The sequence below is a fragment of the Balaenoptera ricei genome, chromosome 11 (assembly GCF_028023285.1).
Source record: "Balaenoptera ricei isolate mBalRic1 chromosome 11, mBalRic1.hap2, whole genome shotgun sequence".
Taxonomy (NCBI): Eukaryota; Metazoa; Chordata; class Mammalia; order Artiodactyla; family Balaenopteridae; genus Balaenoptera; species Balaenoptera ricei.
In genome coordinates, this window is record NC_082649.1 from 87841352 (window position 1) to 87861197 (window position 19846).

General features: G+C 44.8%; 1 protein-coding gene across 8 annotated transcripts in view; it reads right to left on the reverse strand.

Annotated features, from left to right (window-relative positions):
* FOXP1 (forkhead box P1) overlaps window positions 1–19390 on the reverse strand; it is a 586392-nt gene extending 567002 nt beyond the window's left edge. For 5 of the 8 annotated variants that reach the window (XM_059940174.1, XM_059940180.1, XM_059940179.1 and 2 more), the window contains exons 1-2: window positions 19204–19386; window positions 17156–17300 (exon numbers count right to left, since the gene is read on the reverse strand). The gene's annotated coding sequence lies outside the window, so the exon portion shown is untranslated. Of the gene's footprint in view, window positions 1–17155; window positions 17301–19203 lie in introns of those variants that run through there. The other 3 variants (XM_059940183.1, XM_059940181.1, XM_059940176.1) reach the window with 3 other exon arrangements.
* Window positions 19391–19846: the final 456 nt, after the last annotated feature.

The window sequence follows — 19846 nt, forward strand, 5'->3', positions numbered from 1 at the left end:
CAAATTAGAAAGGTTAAGAGGCTTTAAGTCACCCAACAAGTGTTAAAAAGCCTCTTTAAACCCAAGTCTGCTAAACTCCAGAGTCCCTGCCCTTAACCACCAAGCCACAGTATGACCGACACCCATACGGCATTGATCGGGATTTGGATACACCCTTAACTAGAGCCGCATGCCTGGTCAGTGTCCTTAGAATTAATGAAACTCTTTATCACTAGAGTTAAATGGCTTTCGCAGAGGTGTTTTTCTTCTGTTTCGTTTTTTTCACGTTTAGAAGTGGGGATTTATATTTCAGTGAACAGACCAACAATCCTTTCGGACAGTTAGTTCCGTGCCGTTTTGGGAGGACGGACGCTGAAAACAGGCAAGGAAAGAGATCAAATCATCCACCAAGGGGTTAGGGGCTGTGGACATCAATGTCTTTGTCACTCTGTCCCTGATGGAGCATTAGGGGTAAAAACAGGATAAGAAATGACAGCTTCCTGGACTTCAGACTGCCATTCAACATCACTCAAAAGGCAGCATTCCCTGGAGAGGCCAAGAATACAGCAGGCATTAAAGCAATTCCCTATCAGCACCTTTTTAACAGGAACTTACTATTAAGATATTTTCTTCTGTTTTTTTTTTTTTACCAATTCATTGTGTAAAATTCACTGTGTAAAACAGTCTTCACCAAATACATATATTTGGGGCGGGCAGGGGAGTTGTGTGCCCACAAGAAGCTAAACAGACTCAATAAGAAATTCAAATCAAGAATTGTTCAAGACGACACCTGCCTTCTGGCCTAATGGAAAAATCAATCTGTCAGGTTTTAATTAAGTGCTCAGGCTAGAAAGAAAAGGCGGCTGCTTATACTTGGTATACTACCTAGTGGAGTGTTCATAGGCAAAATGCGAACGAAAGCCCTATTTGTTACAGGAATGGTAACTATGTGTATAGATGACTCATTTGCTTCTGGGCCGCCATATACTTAGTAAATAAAAGGCGGAACTAGATGAATCCCATAAGCTTGTTGACAAAGACCTCTGTGAATAATGACCTTCGGGAGTCTAAATGATGCTGTGTTAGAACATCTGAGAATGTGCACAAATAAGCTGGGGAGACAGGGGATCAGGAAATGATGCTTTCTCGCCCAGTAGTAATGTCGGGTCAATAAAACAACAAGTGAGGAATACGTAAATCAACGAGTGAACGTGTGAATGAATGAGTGAGTAAATGGAGGAATCCATGTGTTAATTCCATGATGTTCAGTAAAATAACTTACTTCTCCACTGTATGTTACACAGTCACTAAGAAATACACAAACACCCACGTCCCTCATCCACCACGATGGAGACGGTTAAAAGTTCTGACCAATCCTGTCTGCATACAGGTGTGGCCGCACAGATAGGAAACAGCTCTGTTAACACGGTTCACGACCACCGTGGGGAATTAGTTGGCAAAAGTGCGGAACCCCTTCCCAACCGGCTAAGCGCACAGCCAGCTCATTCTCCAACCACCCTGGCAGAGGTGGAGAAATAGAGACATCGAAAAGGGTGCGTGGATTACAAGTTAATAACTGGTTTGCACGCGGTTAGCTGTCCTGAGCAGCTCTGTTGTTCCCCTAGGAACTCGACACCAGACACCTTGCCAGGGAAAAATAACACAGACAGACGACGTAAACACATTCAAATCCCAAACCTGACTATAAAACCCTTGTGTAGTCTAACGTTTGACCCAACTAAAGTATCATGTCCAGTCCCTTTAGTGTGAAAATTAAGGTTGTTGAGAAAATTCAACAGGCAATCTGGGAAATCGCCGGATAGGAAGGCTCTGATGTCCACAGCCTCAGACTGTCAGGGGGGCAGGAGCCAGACAGGGCATCACTCACAGGAACTTATTTTCCCTTCCTTTCCTCCTTCCCTACCAGACCTGCAGGTGGGGAAGCTGATGTCCTTCTCTATGGAAACAAAAAAGCAGCTCTAGGCCCTCAATTGCTTCTGAAAGAGCAGCCTCTTTTTTTATTTTTTTTAATTTTTATTGGAGTATAGTTGATTTATAATGTTGTGTTAGTTTCAGGTATACAGCAAAGTGAATCAGTTATACATATACAGATATCCAGTCTTTCTTTTTTTAAGATTCTTTTCCCATATAGGCCATTACAGAGTACTGAGTAGCGTTCCCTGTGCTATACAGCAGGTCCTTATTAGTTACCTATTTTATATATAGTAGTGTGCATATGTCAATCCCAATCTCCCAATTTATCCTTCCCCTCCTTATCCCCTGGTAACCATAAGTTTGTTTTCTACATCCGTGACTCAGAAAAGACAAATATCATATGATATCGCTTACATGTGGAATCTAAAAAGAAAAGGGTACAAATGGACTTATTTACAAAACAGAAGCAGAGTCAAAGAGCAACCTCTCAAAGGCGGCGTACAGACACTGGTGCCACCCTGCTTCTGGCAACCTTTGGCTTCCTAAGAAGGCCACAGAGACATGGAGAGTCCCTCCCCGAGCCTGGCCCCCTGGGGGCTCCTAACAAACTCATCATACCCCTCCCCAGAAAAACACGTGCACGCCTTCTCCCTGGGCTCCCAGAAACGGCCCCTGTGTCAGCTCAAACACATCCTCCCAGCATTCACAGCCTTCTCAAACCGTCGCGTGCCATTGTGTCAGGAAGAGCTATTGTGCCCGAAAGAAGAGGGAAGGACAGCAGAGGTCCGTGGGGAGAGAAACGTGGGGAATGTTGGAGGGAAGCAAGAAAGCATGGGAGGGGAAGTTTTTAAATCTTCCCAACTTTTGCTATCATACCTTTTAAAGGAGGGAGTGAACTGCCAAGACCAAGTTCTAAAAAAACCACAAATTTAGATAACAGGAATCACTCTTATTAATAATAAACCATCAACAAAAATCAAGTGTTTATGACAAGCCAAAAGCTCTGTTAAGTGCTCTGCATACATTTGCTGATTTATGCCTCCTGTCGGTCCAAACCCCAGCACCATCACTGCCACTAACATACACTGAGTCCCAAAGACTCAGTCACTCACTCAGGACACCTAAGCTACCGAGGGGCAGAGGATCCGTGCGAATTTCAGGAGAGAACAAAAACCACTTGGCCCAAGGTAAAACATTCCAGAGTCATCCCATTATGTTGAAATTCTACAACTTGGTAAGGCAGAAAAAAAAAAATTCCTTCTTTTTTTCAAACCCTGTTGAACTTGAACCACCTTAGAGAAGTGCATTTAATCTTCATCAGAAAGGATGTCCCGACCATCTGAAGCAGAAGTACAACAGGCCACAAAATGAATTTTGCATTTTGTGCGGCTTGAGCCAATCACATCTCCACGACACAGGGCCTGGTTCGCTGTGGTTCCTGAAGGCGATCCACCCATGCACCTCCAGACAGAATCTGCTTGTTTAATAATTAACACTTTAGGGCTTCCCTGGTGGCGCAGTGGTTAAGAATCCGCCTGCTGATGCAGGGCACACGGGTTTGAGCCCTGGACCTGGAAGATCCCGCATGCCACAGAGCAACTAAGCCCGTGCGCCACAACTACCGAGCCTGCACTCTAGAGCCCGAGAGCCACAACTCCTGAGCCCATGTGCCACAACTACTTAAGCCCACGTGCCACAACTACTGAAGCTCGTGCCTCTAGAGCCCGTGCTCCGCAACAAAGAGAAGCCACCGCAATGAGAAGCCCGCGCACCGCAACAAAGAGTAGACCCTGCTCACTGCAACTAGAGAAAGCCCGCGCGCAGCAATGAAGACCCAACGCAGCCAAAAATAAATAAATAAAATAAATAAATTTTAAAAATTAACAAGAGCAAAAACTCTTTTCTGAGGCTGCCTTCAGATTTTAGGTCCAGCCGGCCTCTCCCAGGATGAAGCCAAGGGCGGGTGACAACGAAAAGCAATGAAGGTGACAGGCAGCAAAGGTACAGTCAAAGGATCAAGACACTGGGAGAAGGCCTAGAGAAGAAAAAGACAAAGAAGGAAGAGAACAGCACGAACAGGACTGGCTTCCCTCACAGGAAGCCAGAGAACACCTCGTGCACAGGATGACCAGTATTTTGCACTCAATGGATCTTACAACCCAGGAAGAGGAATGTGCTTTCACAGGGATTTGCAACCCAATCTGGGTTCAGTAATAGAGAGAAAGCCAAGATCGCTGAGTGAGCAGCATAGGAGAGGCTCAGCCTGCCACGTCTGTCCCAGCCCTGTCCTCCTGTCTTGCAGGAGAGGAAACCTTGGTACAAAAAAGCAAAGCCCTTCAAGACAGTGTATGAATCCCAAGCAGGGCCAGCTTCATGGGGGTGTGACCTGTACAGTCACACAGGGCCCCGTGCTCTGAAGCGCCCCAACTTGGCTTAATGTTTCGCTGTCACCATCTTGAAATTCTTAATATTTCACAGTATTTCACAAAGAACCCCCCCATTTTAATTTTGCACCGGGCCCACAAATCGCATAGCTGGTCCATTCTCACTTTTAGTTTGATGTTTGAATTTTCAAAAGTTTCACGAGACTTGGATTTTACTTCTACTTTTTTTTTTTTTTTTTTTTTTAACAGATAACGTGTTTCACAGGCTATTTACACTCTAGGTAACCTGGCTTGGTTGTCACAGATTCTCAAAAGTTGATATTTAATACATACAGCAAGCGAGTCTTCACCCCACACCTAATCCATGCCCCAACCTGCAAACCAAAATGTGCTTAGTACGACCATCAGAGCCCATGGAAAAGGAAAGATGTCACTAGTGGGTTTCCTGGAGAAATAATGGGACCCATGCACTTCTAACCTTGAAGGATTGAGAAAATCTGAACCACTCACTAAAACTCAATTCCAGATCCTCAACCTTATCCTATTTCATTCACAATATACACCTCCCAAACATGTACACACGCAAGTGTATACACACACAGGTATAACACGTGTATCCAGAGAAAAATCTTACAGCTCCAGATGCCTGTATGTACCCCTGGTCTCATATATGGTACAAACATCAGAGAGACAGGTTGGTCCTGATGGTGCTGTCTTCAAATGGGGTTTCTTTGCAGAGGAAGAAAATATAAATGCATACACTGGATGACCAAGTACAGGTACACCTCAAAGACATTTCAGGATCAGTTCCAGACCACCAAAATAAAGCGAGTATCACAATAAAGCAAATCACATAAATTTTTCAGTTTCCCAGTGCATATCAAAGTGATGTCTACACTAGACTGTAGTCTAGTGTGCAGTTGCACTCTTGGTGTTGTACGTTCTATGAGTTTGGACAAATGTACAATGACATGCCTCCACTATCACGGTATCATACAGAGTATTTTCACTACCCTAAAAATCCTCTGAGCTCTGTCTATTCGTCTCTCCCTCCCCCCACCCTGCAACCACTGATCTTTGCATTATCTCCACAGCTTTGCCTTTTCCAGAATATCATATAATTTGGATCATACAGTATATAGCCTTTTCAGATTGGTTTATTTCACTTAGTAATATGCATTTAAGGTCCCTCCATGTCTTTTTGTGGCTTAACTGCGCATTTCTTTTTAGTGCTGAATAACATTCCATTGTCTGGATGTACCATAGTTATTATTTATCCATTCACGTACTGAAGGACATCTTGGCTGCTTCCAAGTTTTGGCAATTATGAACAAAGCTGGTATAAATATTCACGTGCAGGTTTTTGAGTGGACGTTAAGATTTTAACTGCTTTGAATAAACACCAAGGATCCAGGATTGCTGGATCGCCTGGTAAGAGTAAGCTTGGTTTTATAAGAAACCACCAAACGGTCTTCTAAAGTGACTTACTATTTTGCATTCCCACCAGCAGTGAATGAGAGTTTACTTTTTAAAACACTGTTTCTGAGGTATTCATTCTAAGACTCGCCCCAACCCAATGACTAAGGATCTTTCACACAGCACAATGGAAGTTCACGGGAAACATTCCATCCTTTTAAGCCTCTACTCAGCCCCCTAACACACGGTCCATGGTCAGGTTCCTTGGGATTTCCCCATTCTGAAGGCGAAGCTGTCCAGTGAGCCAGGCTCTGTGACCACCCATGATCTGAATTACACACAGGTGTTTGAAAATACAGAGGGATCCAGCATAATTAAGAGCATTAAGCAATCATCTCAGCCCAAGGAGGCAGCTGAAGAAAAAAAGAACAGAGTTTGGGCAGCACTTTGGGAAATAAATTCCACAGCCTTTCACCAAGTTGAAATCTTGGCTTTGGCCACACATGAAAATGAGCCTGACCTGATCTGAGCTCCCAGTGGACATCTGCCAGATCACAAAAGTTGACCCAATTGGCCTGCTTTCCCAACGAAAAGGCCACCACTGGAATGGCAGATGGTATGGCTGGTAAGACCCAACCAAGGATGGACAGGACTGTGGAAAGGAAAATGGCAGAACACAGCTGGCCAAGCCAGGATGGGGGTCTCTGCTATTAAGAGAACCGCTTTTACACTGCGTTTTCAAAGAATAACATCACAGCGGCCTTTGATCTGATTTTCTTCTTTTATAGACTTCCATCACCCTTTCTTTACGTCCTATAAAACATAGCTAATTACTCTTTTATTTTCTCTCTTATCACTTGGTACTGCTGTGCAGTAGTAAAAGGACTGCTCACTCTACCCAGGGAAGCATGTCTTTTAGGGAGAAGTGCATTAGAAACCCCTTTGCAACAAAGGAGGCGGCACCACAGTGTTTTCCCCCAAGGTTTCAGGAACCTGGAAAAAGATGTTAAGTTACAAGGATGACTTCTCCTTAAATAAACCGTTACCAAGTATAACTTTATTTGTTATGAGAAACTCAACAAATTTTTTAAATTAAAGCCATTGTTTAATGGGCAACACTGACTCTAATGGGCCCTGTTTAACACACACCCGCCTTTTAAAAAGAGCGTTGTCCAAACATTTCCCCTTTGTTATATTTTTCTCCATTCTTGAGGGAAACACTATCTACCTTTTACACTCATTTTGTTTAACATCCCCAGTCATTTATGCTATTTACTGAGTACCTGATATTCCTAATAAAATGTCAGTACAAATATCCAAGTTGCCTAGGAGGAGAAAAAAAAGTTTTCCCACCCTTCCCTGGCTGGTGAAGGTAAACATTTCTATGGCCCGAGTCAGTCAGCCACTAGGCTGACACAAATGCCTTTCATCTTTCCTCTGAAATTACAAAAGATGATCGTTTTACTCAGCCATAAGCCTAACTAAATCGATACTCTGTACACATCAGAATTAAATATGTTCTCTCTGCTCAAAATGAAGAGTGTATTATTTATCACTAAATTTAATGACAAAAAAAACCTGATAACTCTCTCCGATTATACCACTGATTTCATCTAGTTCCGCATCATCGATTCTTTTGGTCATTAGCATAATCACAGAGCACCAGCTCCGGCTTAGGCAGCAAGTTTGATAACAGAGCTGAAAGGAGACACACACTATTTTAAAAACATGTTCCGATTTTCATCTAAGTATATCTTTATTTATGTGGCTTTCTTACCATAAAGATGCCAGTCCTTGAAAATATGCAGAAATCACTTTCTACTCTGAAGAACAAGGTGCTTATATCATAACAAGAATACAGAAGTATAAAGTGCCTGTTAATTAAACATCGCTTTTTAACTTGCTACCCTGCATATGTAACTGTGAAGTTCTAAACCAAGTCTTTAAAATTAGAATGAGAAAATGGCTAGGATCCTTCAAATGAATGCCTCGTCTGTTTGTTTGTTTGTTTGTTTTTTTCTCCTTCAATGTAAGAGATCAGCCACTTGATTTATTATTTTTTTGAAATCAAATTCCCTGGTAAATGTTTGACTTTAAAGTTTTTCCCTCCCCCCCCCAAACAAAACAAACAAACAAACAAAAAAACACTGGTAAATGAGCACATTATGAAGACGTGGCCAGGACTGACAGTTTCACATCCATCCTACATTTTCAATGTACAGGACTGCAGAACGCTGCTGGGTTTTAAATTCAAGCGTGAAGAGCTTGTCTTGAATTAATATTCAGCACTTTAAAAGGTTCACATGGAAAAATGAATAAACTACAGCCACATGTATTCATATGAATGAATTTTACTAACGGTACTGAACAAAAAGTATCAAGTTACTACAGAACACAAATAGGGGGATACCATCAAAACACATTTTGAACATGCAAAAGAAAACCCTGTATTTGGGGGAATACAATCATATGTATTAAAAGTATAATGAAAGCCATGGGGAGGAAAACAGCCAGCTAAGAGCAGAGGTCACCTCCAGGGTAGAAGGATTGGGCTAAGATATGCCAGGAGCCTCTTCAACCGGATCAGAAATACATTCTTTCTGAAGCTAAGCAACAGGTACATGGGGGCCCACTGAATTATTCTCTGAATTACACTTTTTTGGTGTCTTACACATTTCATAACAAAAATCGAAAGCTGTAAGCACGTAGTTTTAAGAGAAATTGCTTTGTAAATATCTGCCAGATTTCTTTCCTCAAAAGTCTCTCTCAACTCACAGATCAAAGTGCTTGAGGCCAAGGCATCGCATTTTATTCAACAATTGGGGCACTTGTTACACTACTAAAACCCCCATATAAAATCCATTTGCACCATTTTCAAAAGTCTCACAACTACCTTGAAGAAGTTCCCCACCTCAGTACTCTGCCAGGGGAAAGTCCTCTCTGACACAGAGATGATTTCCGTAGCTAGTAAAAGCCACTGTCCTGCTTCCTAATTGAAATAAACAAAAACAAACACAGAAACGACATCTCTCTTTAAGTATCTTTTAAATTTTGAGTTGATGCAAATACATGCACAGGAAAAATAAGCTAGAATCACATCTTATGTATGATCTGGGGACAAAGGGGTCTAAGGTGAATGTTTTGCCAGATGGGGAGTTGATTCCTCCCCCCGCACACACACACCCTATCCACGACGCCATCCCCATCCCAAAATATTTAAACCTTGTGCTGCTGTTGCCTTAAGGACAGTAAGACAAAAGGGAGAAGCACCCCCAGTCAGCGGTGAGGATGACTTGCTCCTACAAGTATAAGAATTTGTTGTAAGCTTACCCAAGTTAGGACGGCGCATTTACTGTCAACAGGCCATCATACTGCAACAAAAGCCATTATTTAGAAAATAAGATGAACACATTTAAGTGACTGAACCCTTCCCTAAGCCCAGAGAAGGCATGCAAAACAACGGGTCTGCAACAACACGCCTGACGAAGCCCCTAAGAGAAAACCCGAGATTGAACCATTTGCCACTGTAATAGACTATCTTCTCCAAAATTATTGACAGTTGGATGTGGACAGCGATATTCTCTAAAGAGGTCCCACCCAACCCTCCCTTCTCAAGGTTCAACTAACTTTCTTCCAAATAATTAAATGCGGCAAACTTTCTATTAGAAAATTTCTGTAAGACGTCACTAGAAAGGGTCCATCATTGATTCCCTAATGATAAATCAGTTAATTACTTAATCTTTCTTAATGAAATGATTAACATCTTTTCAACAAACAAGGCAGAGGGATTTAGCGTCATGCTGTAGATTTCATCCACTGCTGACAGCTGTAGTAAGACCATGCGGCCTTGACGATGCACTTTCTATTTTTTCAACCAGTCCCGTTTTTCATCTTTTATAGAAACCCTCCATGCAAAGTTAGAGACACTCTAGTTTTAAAACTTGGCCCATCAGAGATTGTTATTTAAGCCCTTCAGGGTCTGAACAGAAATAAAAGAACTTTGTATTACAGGGATATTCCAAATGCCACCCAAACCTAGAGCCCAAGCAACTGTGAAGTTCAAAACATAGAAACAATTGCCAACTTTTTGGTATCTATTAAAATGAAGCCACACCCAAAGTCAAGTGGCAATTTTTTATTTTTTACTTTAGGTGAGGGCATTTTGGACCAACACTTTATTGCTGGGTAACTTCAAAAGGCACATTACTAATACAAACGAAAAATGTCTATACAACTTTTATTTAAATAACTCTTTTGATCTTAGTGGAGAGATCTTCAGCTGAAGCCCTGAATAGTTAAACAAGCCTCCTTAGCATTTTATCTTCCTTTATCTCATAATCTTAGAGGATGCATTCGTCTTAGGATTCTGCTTGCTTTATTTGTGTGGCATCCTTGGCGAGGCTACTTCCATCAATATTCCTGCAGGCCCCATCACATACAATGAGAGAGAATTTCCCAAGATGCCTAGGGAAATCAACGTACTTATGCCAGCAGGGTTAATCTAATGGGTAAACAGTTCAGATTTTTAAATTAAGATGAAATACTTGGAGAAAAAAAAATTCCAGCAAGCCATCTGACACTAATTGGTAGCTACAACATGACAACACCCATTGGAAACATGGAGGCAAGCGAGGCATAATTTGAAAAGAAATGTCTGGTACTTGGTGAGAACGACCGATGTGCCATGTTGTTTCTACCACTCAGCTGAACTGTGAGGCTCTTGTTCTGCCTCTGTTTCTCTAAGTATCTAATGTTTCTTTTGGTGCTTGACTCTGGAAAGGGAACCCATATTCCTTTCTTAGGTTTCATGAAGTCCAAACAGTAAAGTTAAACCCTTAAGAAGAGCTGTAAGATTCCTCCAATGCTGATCTTTGAGGAGTCCAGTTCTCCCACTTCGGTGGGCATCAGAATCACACGGGGAGCTATTCAGAAATGCAAAGGGTGCCCCCCCACCCCCGATATGGCACAGCCAGGCACAATGCGACTACGTCTGTGTTTGGAATGACAGCTCTGGTGCGATTCCAATCCTCGTGCATGCTTAAAAACCACCAGCTTTGATTCTTAATAGGAATCCAAACACATTAAAAAGAACACAGGTCTCAAGATAAAACAAAAAATTAATCGGTAAAATCCAAGTGAAGATAAAGATTTCAGTTCCACAATCTTTAGGAGCAGAAATCACTTGGTCCCATGGGTCTCTGTTTAGTGTGCATCAGAATTACCCCAGGGGAGATTTGTGAACAATGCACATTCGCACGTCAGTCTGCAAAAGTTCTGATCGAAGGATCTGTGTTTTAATAAATCCCCCCTAACATGTACACACGCACAGACACACAATGACCTGGAAGCAGGTGAGCATGGGAACTCGCTTTGAAACATGCTGAACTCGGACCAACAACAACCCTCTTCCACTTCACATAGGAGTATCTGCCTCCACCTCTGTGCTTACCTGTCCCCGGGAGAGGAAGCCTCCAGCCCCTCTGATGGGGCACCACCAATTCAGGGGAGAGGCTCTGGGACAGGAGAAACTCATGCCAAACTCACATCACTCCCTCCCCCCAGGAGCTGCAACCACTGTCCCGAGAGCACCAAGAACGTCTTTAAAAGTCTGAGTAACTACACAGCCCCGGTGCCCTTACATCTTTAAGCTCGAAGAATATACCTTAAACACTCCCCCTAATTCGAAGACAAGGAACCAGAAGCGAGAAAAGTCACATTATGATTCAATTGCAGAGCCAGGAGGGAGAAAAGGAAACCTCGGAAATTCTGCTTTTGAGTTGATGCTAGAACTGTTATTCGGTGTCCTAGCCAATAAAGCTGATCACAGAATTAGCTAAAACCAGAGAATCTGGCAAACTGTGAATGTCCACGTGAATTACTACTAATAAGTAAGTCTGTATCCAAAAATAAAATTCAGGAAAACATCTTTGTCTCACCCTGAGTATCTTCTATTTAATACAAACAGGGACCCAATAATGCCAGGTTCAGGTCCATTTTTCTCCCCTGAGCAAATTGTCCTCCAACATGCTAGCCCCAGATATTTTCAAACTGCTGAAATAAAACAGAATGACACGAGCTTTCTAATCAGTGATTCCTCCATTTCAGCTTTGTGTCTGAATTAGCAGCAGTTAGAGGAAATAAACCCATCTGAGAGGGGTCCTGAGTAGAGAGAACTAAATAGTAAACAGAACACTTGAACACAATTTTGTATGTGTTCATGCTCCCTTATTTAAAAAAACAAAAACAAAAAAAAAACCACCTATTTTATTGAAAATGTGATTTGGAAAGAAAGTGCAATTAGCTTTGCACAGGCCCTGCCGAGATGTTCCTGAACACACCAGACATATGTAAATATTTCGTGATATCAGTTCCAATTGAGTAGACCTGTCAAGATATTTACAGGGCTTGACAGTACTTCTGTCTTTAATTAAATTTTTGTCCAGATATTCTAATGTAATTTAAATAGATTATTAGTTGTCAGGATCTAATATAAATTTTGTTTACGATTTAGTTACTTTAAGTACTCAGATTGAAGAAACTAATTTAACCCCACACGTGAGCAGCTTCAAGCGTCAAGACCACTAAAAAGCTTCCACTGCCCTTTGCACTCTCCCAATAGTCTTAAATTACTACAACTTAATGGCAAATATCGAGGCACAAAATGGAGCCCCCTCCCCCACTTTTTTAAAAGCAAATAGCTTGGGGAGGGTCATACGGAAAAACCCATCTATATGCATGTTCAAGTTCCAGATTCTTTCTTTCAGGCAGCCAGTTCTCCCAGTGGCTGGCTAGGTAGGAAATGTTTTTCTCGCTTTCGATCCCATAAAATCACTACCAAACACCTGTTGTGCACAAGGCAGGGCATGTATTAAAAACTGGTGTCGGGGGATTTCAAAAAGAAACACAAGTCCTGCAGAGACATCCTCAAGCTAATTCGGTCAAGAGATTTTCATGACTGGGTAAAACAGTACAAGGAAAAGGATGCAGCTTCTGGCACAACCTTCTTGTGAATGGGAGCTGACTTCTAAATAAGGCCCGAAAAATGCCTTAGCCCCAACTGACTGTAATTAATAAAAGTAATTTATTAAAGAAACAAAGAACACTGTCAAATTGTCTTCCCTGACTGCCATGCGCTTTACCCCACTGTACTTCCTCTTTCCAGAATACCAGCCTTGGCAGCCATTATTGCAAGAACATTATCTATGGGATGCAAAACCAAAGCACTTCTTGAAATCAAACGTTCCTCACAACATTTATTTTTAGGTTGGCAGCACAAGCCAAATCTGCTTAATTTCCATTAACCCCATCGTCACATGCACATCCAAATAAACTATGTGGGTCCCAGGGGGAAAAAAAAACAAGTGTCATGCATAAGATACCCCATATTTGGCCAGGTTTCCCTGTTTCAGGAATTTGTCTCATCTCATGGCCCGCTGACGTTATAGCTTTCGGAATCTCTAACCTTAATTCAGCCAAGCACCAAGGAAGAGAAAGATTTTTAAAAATCAGTTTAAGATGGTTTCTTGGATGGCACACGTATGGCAAAGTGAGTACAGACCAGTGTAACAAGGCACAGGAAAGATCGTTTAGAAATCACACCAGCCCAACTTACTTGGCTTGCTGGCCTAATTTACAAACTCAGTGTTTGATCACCTGGTGGGATTACTACCATCAACTAAAGAAAAAAAAAAAAAAATCCCCTACAAATAGTAAAAGTCCATGTTGGCTGGTGTATAAAGTTCACCTGTCTATTCAGCAGATGACTCTCTTAAGGTTATTTTCTTTAGAAGACAAACCCCTACTTGCTGGAGACCTTTATATACTCTAGGTCCAAAAAACATACTTAAAAACAAAAAGAACAATACTGCTGGCTTAGCAAAAATGACATTTACTATGACGGAATCCTATAAAAGGAGTATGACACCTAACAGGATAAGAAAGGAAAAGAAAAAGCCCTAAGCAGAAAAATTTCTTTGAAAAAACAAAAATACCACCTGTGCAAATCTAGCTATGCTCTGGAAACCCCTTTTCAGCCATAGAGAACCAGCTCCTGCTCGGTGCCTTGAAGTTGCAATTAAATTGTAGTAATTTAAGATTATCGGGAGAGCAAAGGGCAGTAGGAGCTCTTTGGAGGGCTCGCCTCCCCACTTAATGCTCTTCAGTCAGGGGTTAAATGAGTTTCTTTAATGTAAGTACCTTAAAGTAACTGAATCATAAACAAAATTTATACTATTTTCTGACAGCCTGCAATCTATTTAAATTTTATTAACGGGTACCTCAGATTATTTTTAAAAGACAGAATCCTTGCAATGCCCTGTAAATATTCTTGGCGTCCCCACCGAAAAGTAATCGGTACTTTAGAACACCTAAATTGAATACACACACGTTTGCGGGATGCAGACTCTTTACAAGATAACATTTCGAAAGTGAGTTTGCATCTTAACTAAAACCTGAAAACCAAATCAACAGCACAATAAGATAGGCTGCAAAGAGGAAGCTGGGTTCAAAATAAGTTGTCACATCGGCTCTATTCTCCCTTCTCTTCCTTTATGTTGGCACTGGACGTGCGGGGTATAAATACATTTGTTGAAGAAATATCACAATTCTTCTGTTAATTTAAACAACTGCTGAGAACAGACATATATCCTTCAGTAGAGCCTCCGAATGCAAAGGCCGGGGCTAGAGTCTTAAGAGAAGCAAGGAAGCAGGGAAAAACTTAGTAACAGAAAACCATGCCCAGGCTCAACATTAACCCAGTTAACTTTTGTTATTGTTGGTACAAATGATTTAACTAGAAAGTATTTACAGCTTTTTAAAAAACATTACATATTGCAGAAAATTGCCTAATAGCATCCATGTGTATGTTTAACTCACATTGTTTAATGATACAATAAAAGGTATATCCAATAAAAGCTACAGACTTTGAAACATGTTGGGCACTCTGGTTATGAAAGTTATTTAAAAAAACACAAAGTGCTTACTATGTGATTGACATTTGTTCGTTACAAATGCAATCCTTCAATGACAATTATTTTTATTCTTCTCTGTGTGTTTAGTTGTCCTTTTTCCTACTTTGTTCTACTTAATTTGAAATGACATTTAATTTGGGGATAGTTTATAGCTTAAAAAAAAAGTGTTACACAGTTTATACTCCAGCATTTAAATATAAACACAATCTTTCACAGGTCTCCAGCAATACAACCCCCTTAATTTGAGGCAGTTAATTTGAAAAGGTGATGTTTCTTTCATTATACTTTGATAAACCTGTGAAAACAAAATGCTAAAGTAATTACTGTTACTACTCCCTTTAAAAATGTAAAGCAGTTAAATTTTCCTAGACAACAAGCAAGGACAAGTTACAGAGAACTTGAATAAAAGTAGCAACGTGGTCATGCTGAATGTCAATCTAAAAAAAGTGGTTATGTCTAATCTGGAGAATGCTCCCTCTCGCCTTTTTAAATTCCAAGAGTGGGCTGACACAAAACTTCATCACCAGGGATTTTTTTTTTTTTTGATTTTTTTTTTTTTTTTTTTTTTGAGCTTCACATCAGATTTAAACCCTCACATACAAAACCTTGGCTTCCCTGACAAGGCAGATCTTCTAAACTTGATGTGAGAAAACGTTATCTAACTCTAGTGTAGGAGTCTAATGTTGGTAAAAAAGAATTCCACTGCACAGTTCTGGGTAGCAAGACAACCTCTAGAAGTCTTACTATCCTTTTAATGCCCTTTTGGGTACATTCCCTTCATGAATAAAAATGCATTATAAAAATAACTTGTTTAGCTACTCAGCATCTATAAGGAACTCAAATGCTGCCTGGAGAGGGGCTGAATATTTCCTTCCAAGCAAGCCTCTGCTTGCACAACAAAGATCAGCATTTGCAATGGTCCATTTCTGCATTAGTGAATATATAGCTTTGCTGCTTGATCGAATCGTCCAGGGTTCTCCTTGTGGAGCTCCTGACAACAACCCAGCAGCAGTTCTGTTTGATCTCTCCTGCTTCCTTAATTTGGGTTGTCAAGGTTCAGCAGTTGGAGGCTGTTTACTTTACTTTTCCAAAAAAAAAAAAAAAAAAGAAACTGATTTTTTTTCTCCCTCTCATACAATGACTAATCCAAAGACTAAGGGGGGTGAAGTGGGATGCAGCCAGTGACAAGATGTTAAGCCTTTTTTCCCCCCTTTGCAGTGAGATTTTAGCGAACACCTTTTGAATGGTAACTAGTTGAGTTCCTTTTAATATTTTTAATACTCTTTAATTATGAGACCTTTCAAGCAGGCAAGTCAGAGATGGAAAAGACTCATTCCTGATCTCTGAAACTGTGAGCCCAATTTTCTTTTCCTGGCCTTAAAGAGATGGGCATTTTCACTTTGAGAATCAAAACTCTAGTGGAATTCTCAAAAAGATTCAATACATTTCTCTCTGGAACCAAAAATCATAGGAACTCCTGTGTCTCAATTATACAGGATAACCCTTGGTAAGAAACACCTGAACTCTTACCATTTCTCTTCAAATTCTAGTTAAGACATCTCCCCCTAAATTGATTCTCACTGTGGAAAAAACGAGGGGAAGGGAGATGAAAGGTAAAAATTTGGAAATATTCTTCAATGTATTTTCAGCAGGAGAAAAATCTCTTAACTATCCCTCAGGTTTTCTCAACTCAGCTATTGTGCCAGCCCTAAATCCTGAAGCCTACGGACAACCAAAGGTAAAGTGTAGACGGTTTCAATGTGTAGACTCCTTTCAGGGGGAATACAGAATGGCCCTCCAACCTTCCTGTCTAAGGAGCAGAAACAAAAAGGGAAACCCGAACTTGGAAAATACCTGTGACCGGACATGAGAGCAACACCAGCCCCTCATAAATGGGCTGGAAAAGCTCAAATGCAACCAAATGAAATGTTTACATTAATTCCATTATTCTGCCCATGCCTCACAGATGAGGGCTGGGGGGAGGGGGGCGGGGCTCAGAGGAAGAAAATAAGTTTCATTTCGGGTTTTCTGGTCTAGCAAAAGGAAAAGGAATTAAGACGAACGTGTAGGATGAGCCCAGACTAAATCAATACACTTTGTAATCAGCCCGGCAAGGGTATTTGGACACAATGACTTGGAAATAATTAACAGTTAAAAGGGGGGGGGGGGGGAGTGGGGTGAGAAGGGGAGCGAGGGATGTCATCATATTTTATCAGAGCACTTTACACTCCATGCTAAACTCTGATCTCCAGATTTTCGGATTTCGGAAAGAAAAGAGGAAAAAAAGAGAAAGTCCAGTATTTCAAAGCACCTACCGGCTTGAGGATGGGCACATTTCCTGGCTCCGGCGCCAGATCGCTGCGCTCGCACCGCCCATGCTGGGGCTTTGGGCGCAGAGAGCCCCCGGGTACAGCCCGAAGCTCTAGGGTATCCCCGGCCCTCACGCCCCCGCCCGCGGCCGCCTCGACTTACCCGCGGAGTCCGGGGAGGGAGTGGGAGTGCCGCCTTCACGCCCGCGGAGGAGGCGCCGGCAGCACCATGGTCCCCGGCGCCGCAGCCGCTGCCCCTTGCCCGCTTGCTCGCCGCGCGCTATCTTCTTCTTGCAAACTTTCGGGTTCTGCGGTCGACAAGAAACCGGGGCGACCCTCAGCAAATCTTCCCGGTGCAGGTTGCGGGGAACTGAGTAGGGCGGGATAAATGAGTAGCCTGGGGGGCCAAGACCGAGAGGGCGGCGGGCTCGAAGGACCCGCGAACGCGCGTGGAGGGAAGAGAGGATGTGGCCCAGGGATTCCCTGCAAGGATCCCGAGACCGGGAAATCGGCCCGAGCCGAAGTCTCAGCACCTTCCCCGGGATCTTACAAAGTTGCAACAACAAAAAAGGAGGGGGGAGGAAAGGGGGAGGGGGTGGAATAGGGATACGATCGCAGGCGCAAGGTTTGGAGTTACAACTGTTTATTTAGTCCTTATTCTCACAGGGGGCGGGAGCTGCGCCGCAATCGGGGGTGGGGGGGGCGGGTTGCAGGCAGCGATTTCGAAGCAAACACTTGGGAGGGGGGGCCTGAGACTTTGTTTCTGGGCGCGAAGCTCCCCGGCGCCCGCGTGTGTCACCGCCAGTCTCCGGGGACCGAGGCGGAGCTCACAACAGGTGGGGAGGGGGACTAGCCGAGGGCCAAAAAGAAGAAGGAATCAAAGTTTCCGAGCGCGGCCGTATCTGGGGAGGAGGGGGGCAGGAGGCGGAGGCGAGGGGAGGCGGAGGCAGCGAATGACCGCGACCCCGCAGCAACTGGCAAACTCCTCCGGCTCCCGGCGCCGCCACCGCGGTCCCCACCCGAAGCGCACACCCGCCCGGCTCGCCGGCTGGCTCAGCTGAATCCTCTCTGCGGGGCAGGAATGGAGCGCGGGGAGCCCGGGAGGAAGGCGGCGCACAGCAGAGGAACGGAGAGCCATCGGCCGCCGGGACAGGGCCGAAGGGTCTCGGCGACTCGCGCACGTCTCAGGACAGATCGGGACTTGGGAAATCCCCCGTTCCCCAGGCTTAAGAGGGACGTACACCCAGAAAGTGCGTGTGGTGCAGCGGAGAGGAATCCGAGCGCCGCGACTCCCCGCAGCGCACCCTGCTCCCACTCCCACCCGCCGAGCTGGCCACGGCGGCCTCGGATCCCTCGCGGGGAGGCTGGGTTCGCCGGGCCGAGCGCGCGAGGGGGACGTGTCTAGCTGGAGGTGCGCGGGTGTGTGTATGAGTTTTCTGGGCTCCGGGGTGCGGCAGAGGAGTGCCCCCGCCGCCGAGTCCGGGGCACGGCGTGCGTGGCACCGGAGACGTCCCCAGCCGCGGGGCCTAGGGCGCAGACGTTCCCAGTCATTCCGCTGAGGCCCGCGGAGCAGCCCGGGGCTCCGAGGGGGCAAACACTCGTGGAGAGCGAAGGGAAAAAGTTTGCTCCAAGTCCAAACTTCGGGCTCCAGAGGCACCCGGCGCGCGCCCCCTCCCGCCGCGGACCCGACCCCGGGCCCCGCGCCCGCCCGGCTCCTGGGCAGGCACCCCGACGCCGGACACCGAAAGTTGCGCCAGGCGGCCTGGGATTCTCGAGTCCTCTCCCCGCTGCAACCGTGGAGAGCGCAGAGCGACGCGTGAAGGGGCCGAGGTGAAGGAGAGATCGCCTCCTCGCCGCTGCCGCCGCAGCACCCCCCCCCCCCCGCCATTTGACTTATGGAAATGCACCCAAGAGTGCGGGCGCCGCCGGAGTCCCCTCTACCGCCTCCCGCGCCAGCTCGCAGCCCCCAGCCACCCGGGAGCCCGGGCCCCGACCCGGGGGGGAGAGAGGCTGCCTCTGGGGAGGGCTGGGGGAGATGCACGTGGAGCCGGGAGATGGGAAGAAGTTTTTTTTTTTTCCTTTTTTCTTTCTTTTTCTTTTCTTTTTTTTTTTTTTGTTGTTGTTGTTGTTGTTGTTGTTTAAAGTGGTCGGAAACAAGGCAGGAGGCGGCTTGGGAAAAAGTGGAGCAGAAATGGAAAAATACAAACTCACCCGCTGCAAATGGTCTCTCGGTGCAAACTAAGGTGTTTTCGGGCCTTTCCCCGCGCGCGCCCACTCCCGCCCGCGCGCGCACCCCCGCGCACACACTCACTCGCGCACACACGCGCGCACACACACGCACTCCCGGGCGAGGGCCGGGCCGCCGCGAGTACAGCATGCAACCGCCACACAATAAATAACAATAGATTCCTCCGCTCCGGACTAGCTTTCCGGAGCCCAGCCAGCGCCAGCGCCAGCGGCGGCGGCAGAGGCGCGGACGACGTCGGGCCGGGGGCGCTCCCCCGCCCGCCCCCTGGGCTGCGGCCGGAGCCCCTTCTCCATCTTACGCACCCCCAAGCCACCCCCGGAGCGCGAGCCGGCTCGCCCCCCTTCCCCGAGCCACTCGGGCGCTGGCACCCACCCCCTCCCCCGGCCTCCCGGAACAAATAAATAAATAAGGCGCGCGAGAGGCCAACACGTCGCGGAGGGAGATGTTGTTATTTTTTGCTGTTGTGCGTCCCTGACGTCACATCCACCTGCTGGGTAAACAACAAGGCTCGCAGCAAAAAAAAAAAAAAAGAAAAGAAAAAAAATCGCAGTTGCCAAGGGGGTGGGGCGGGGATTGGGGGCAAGGGGAACAGGGAGGTGGGAGTGA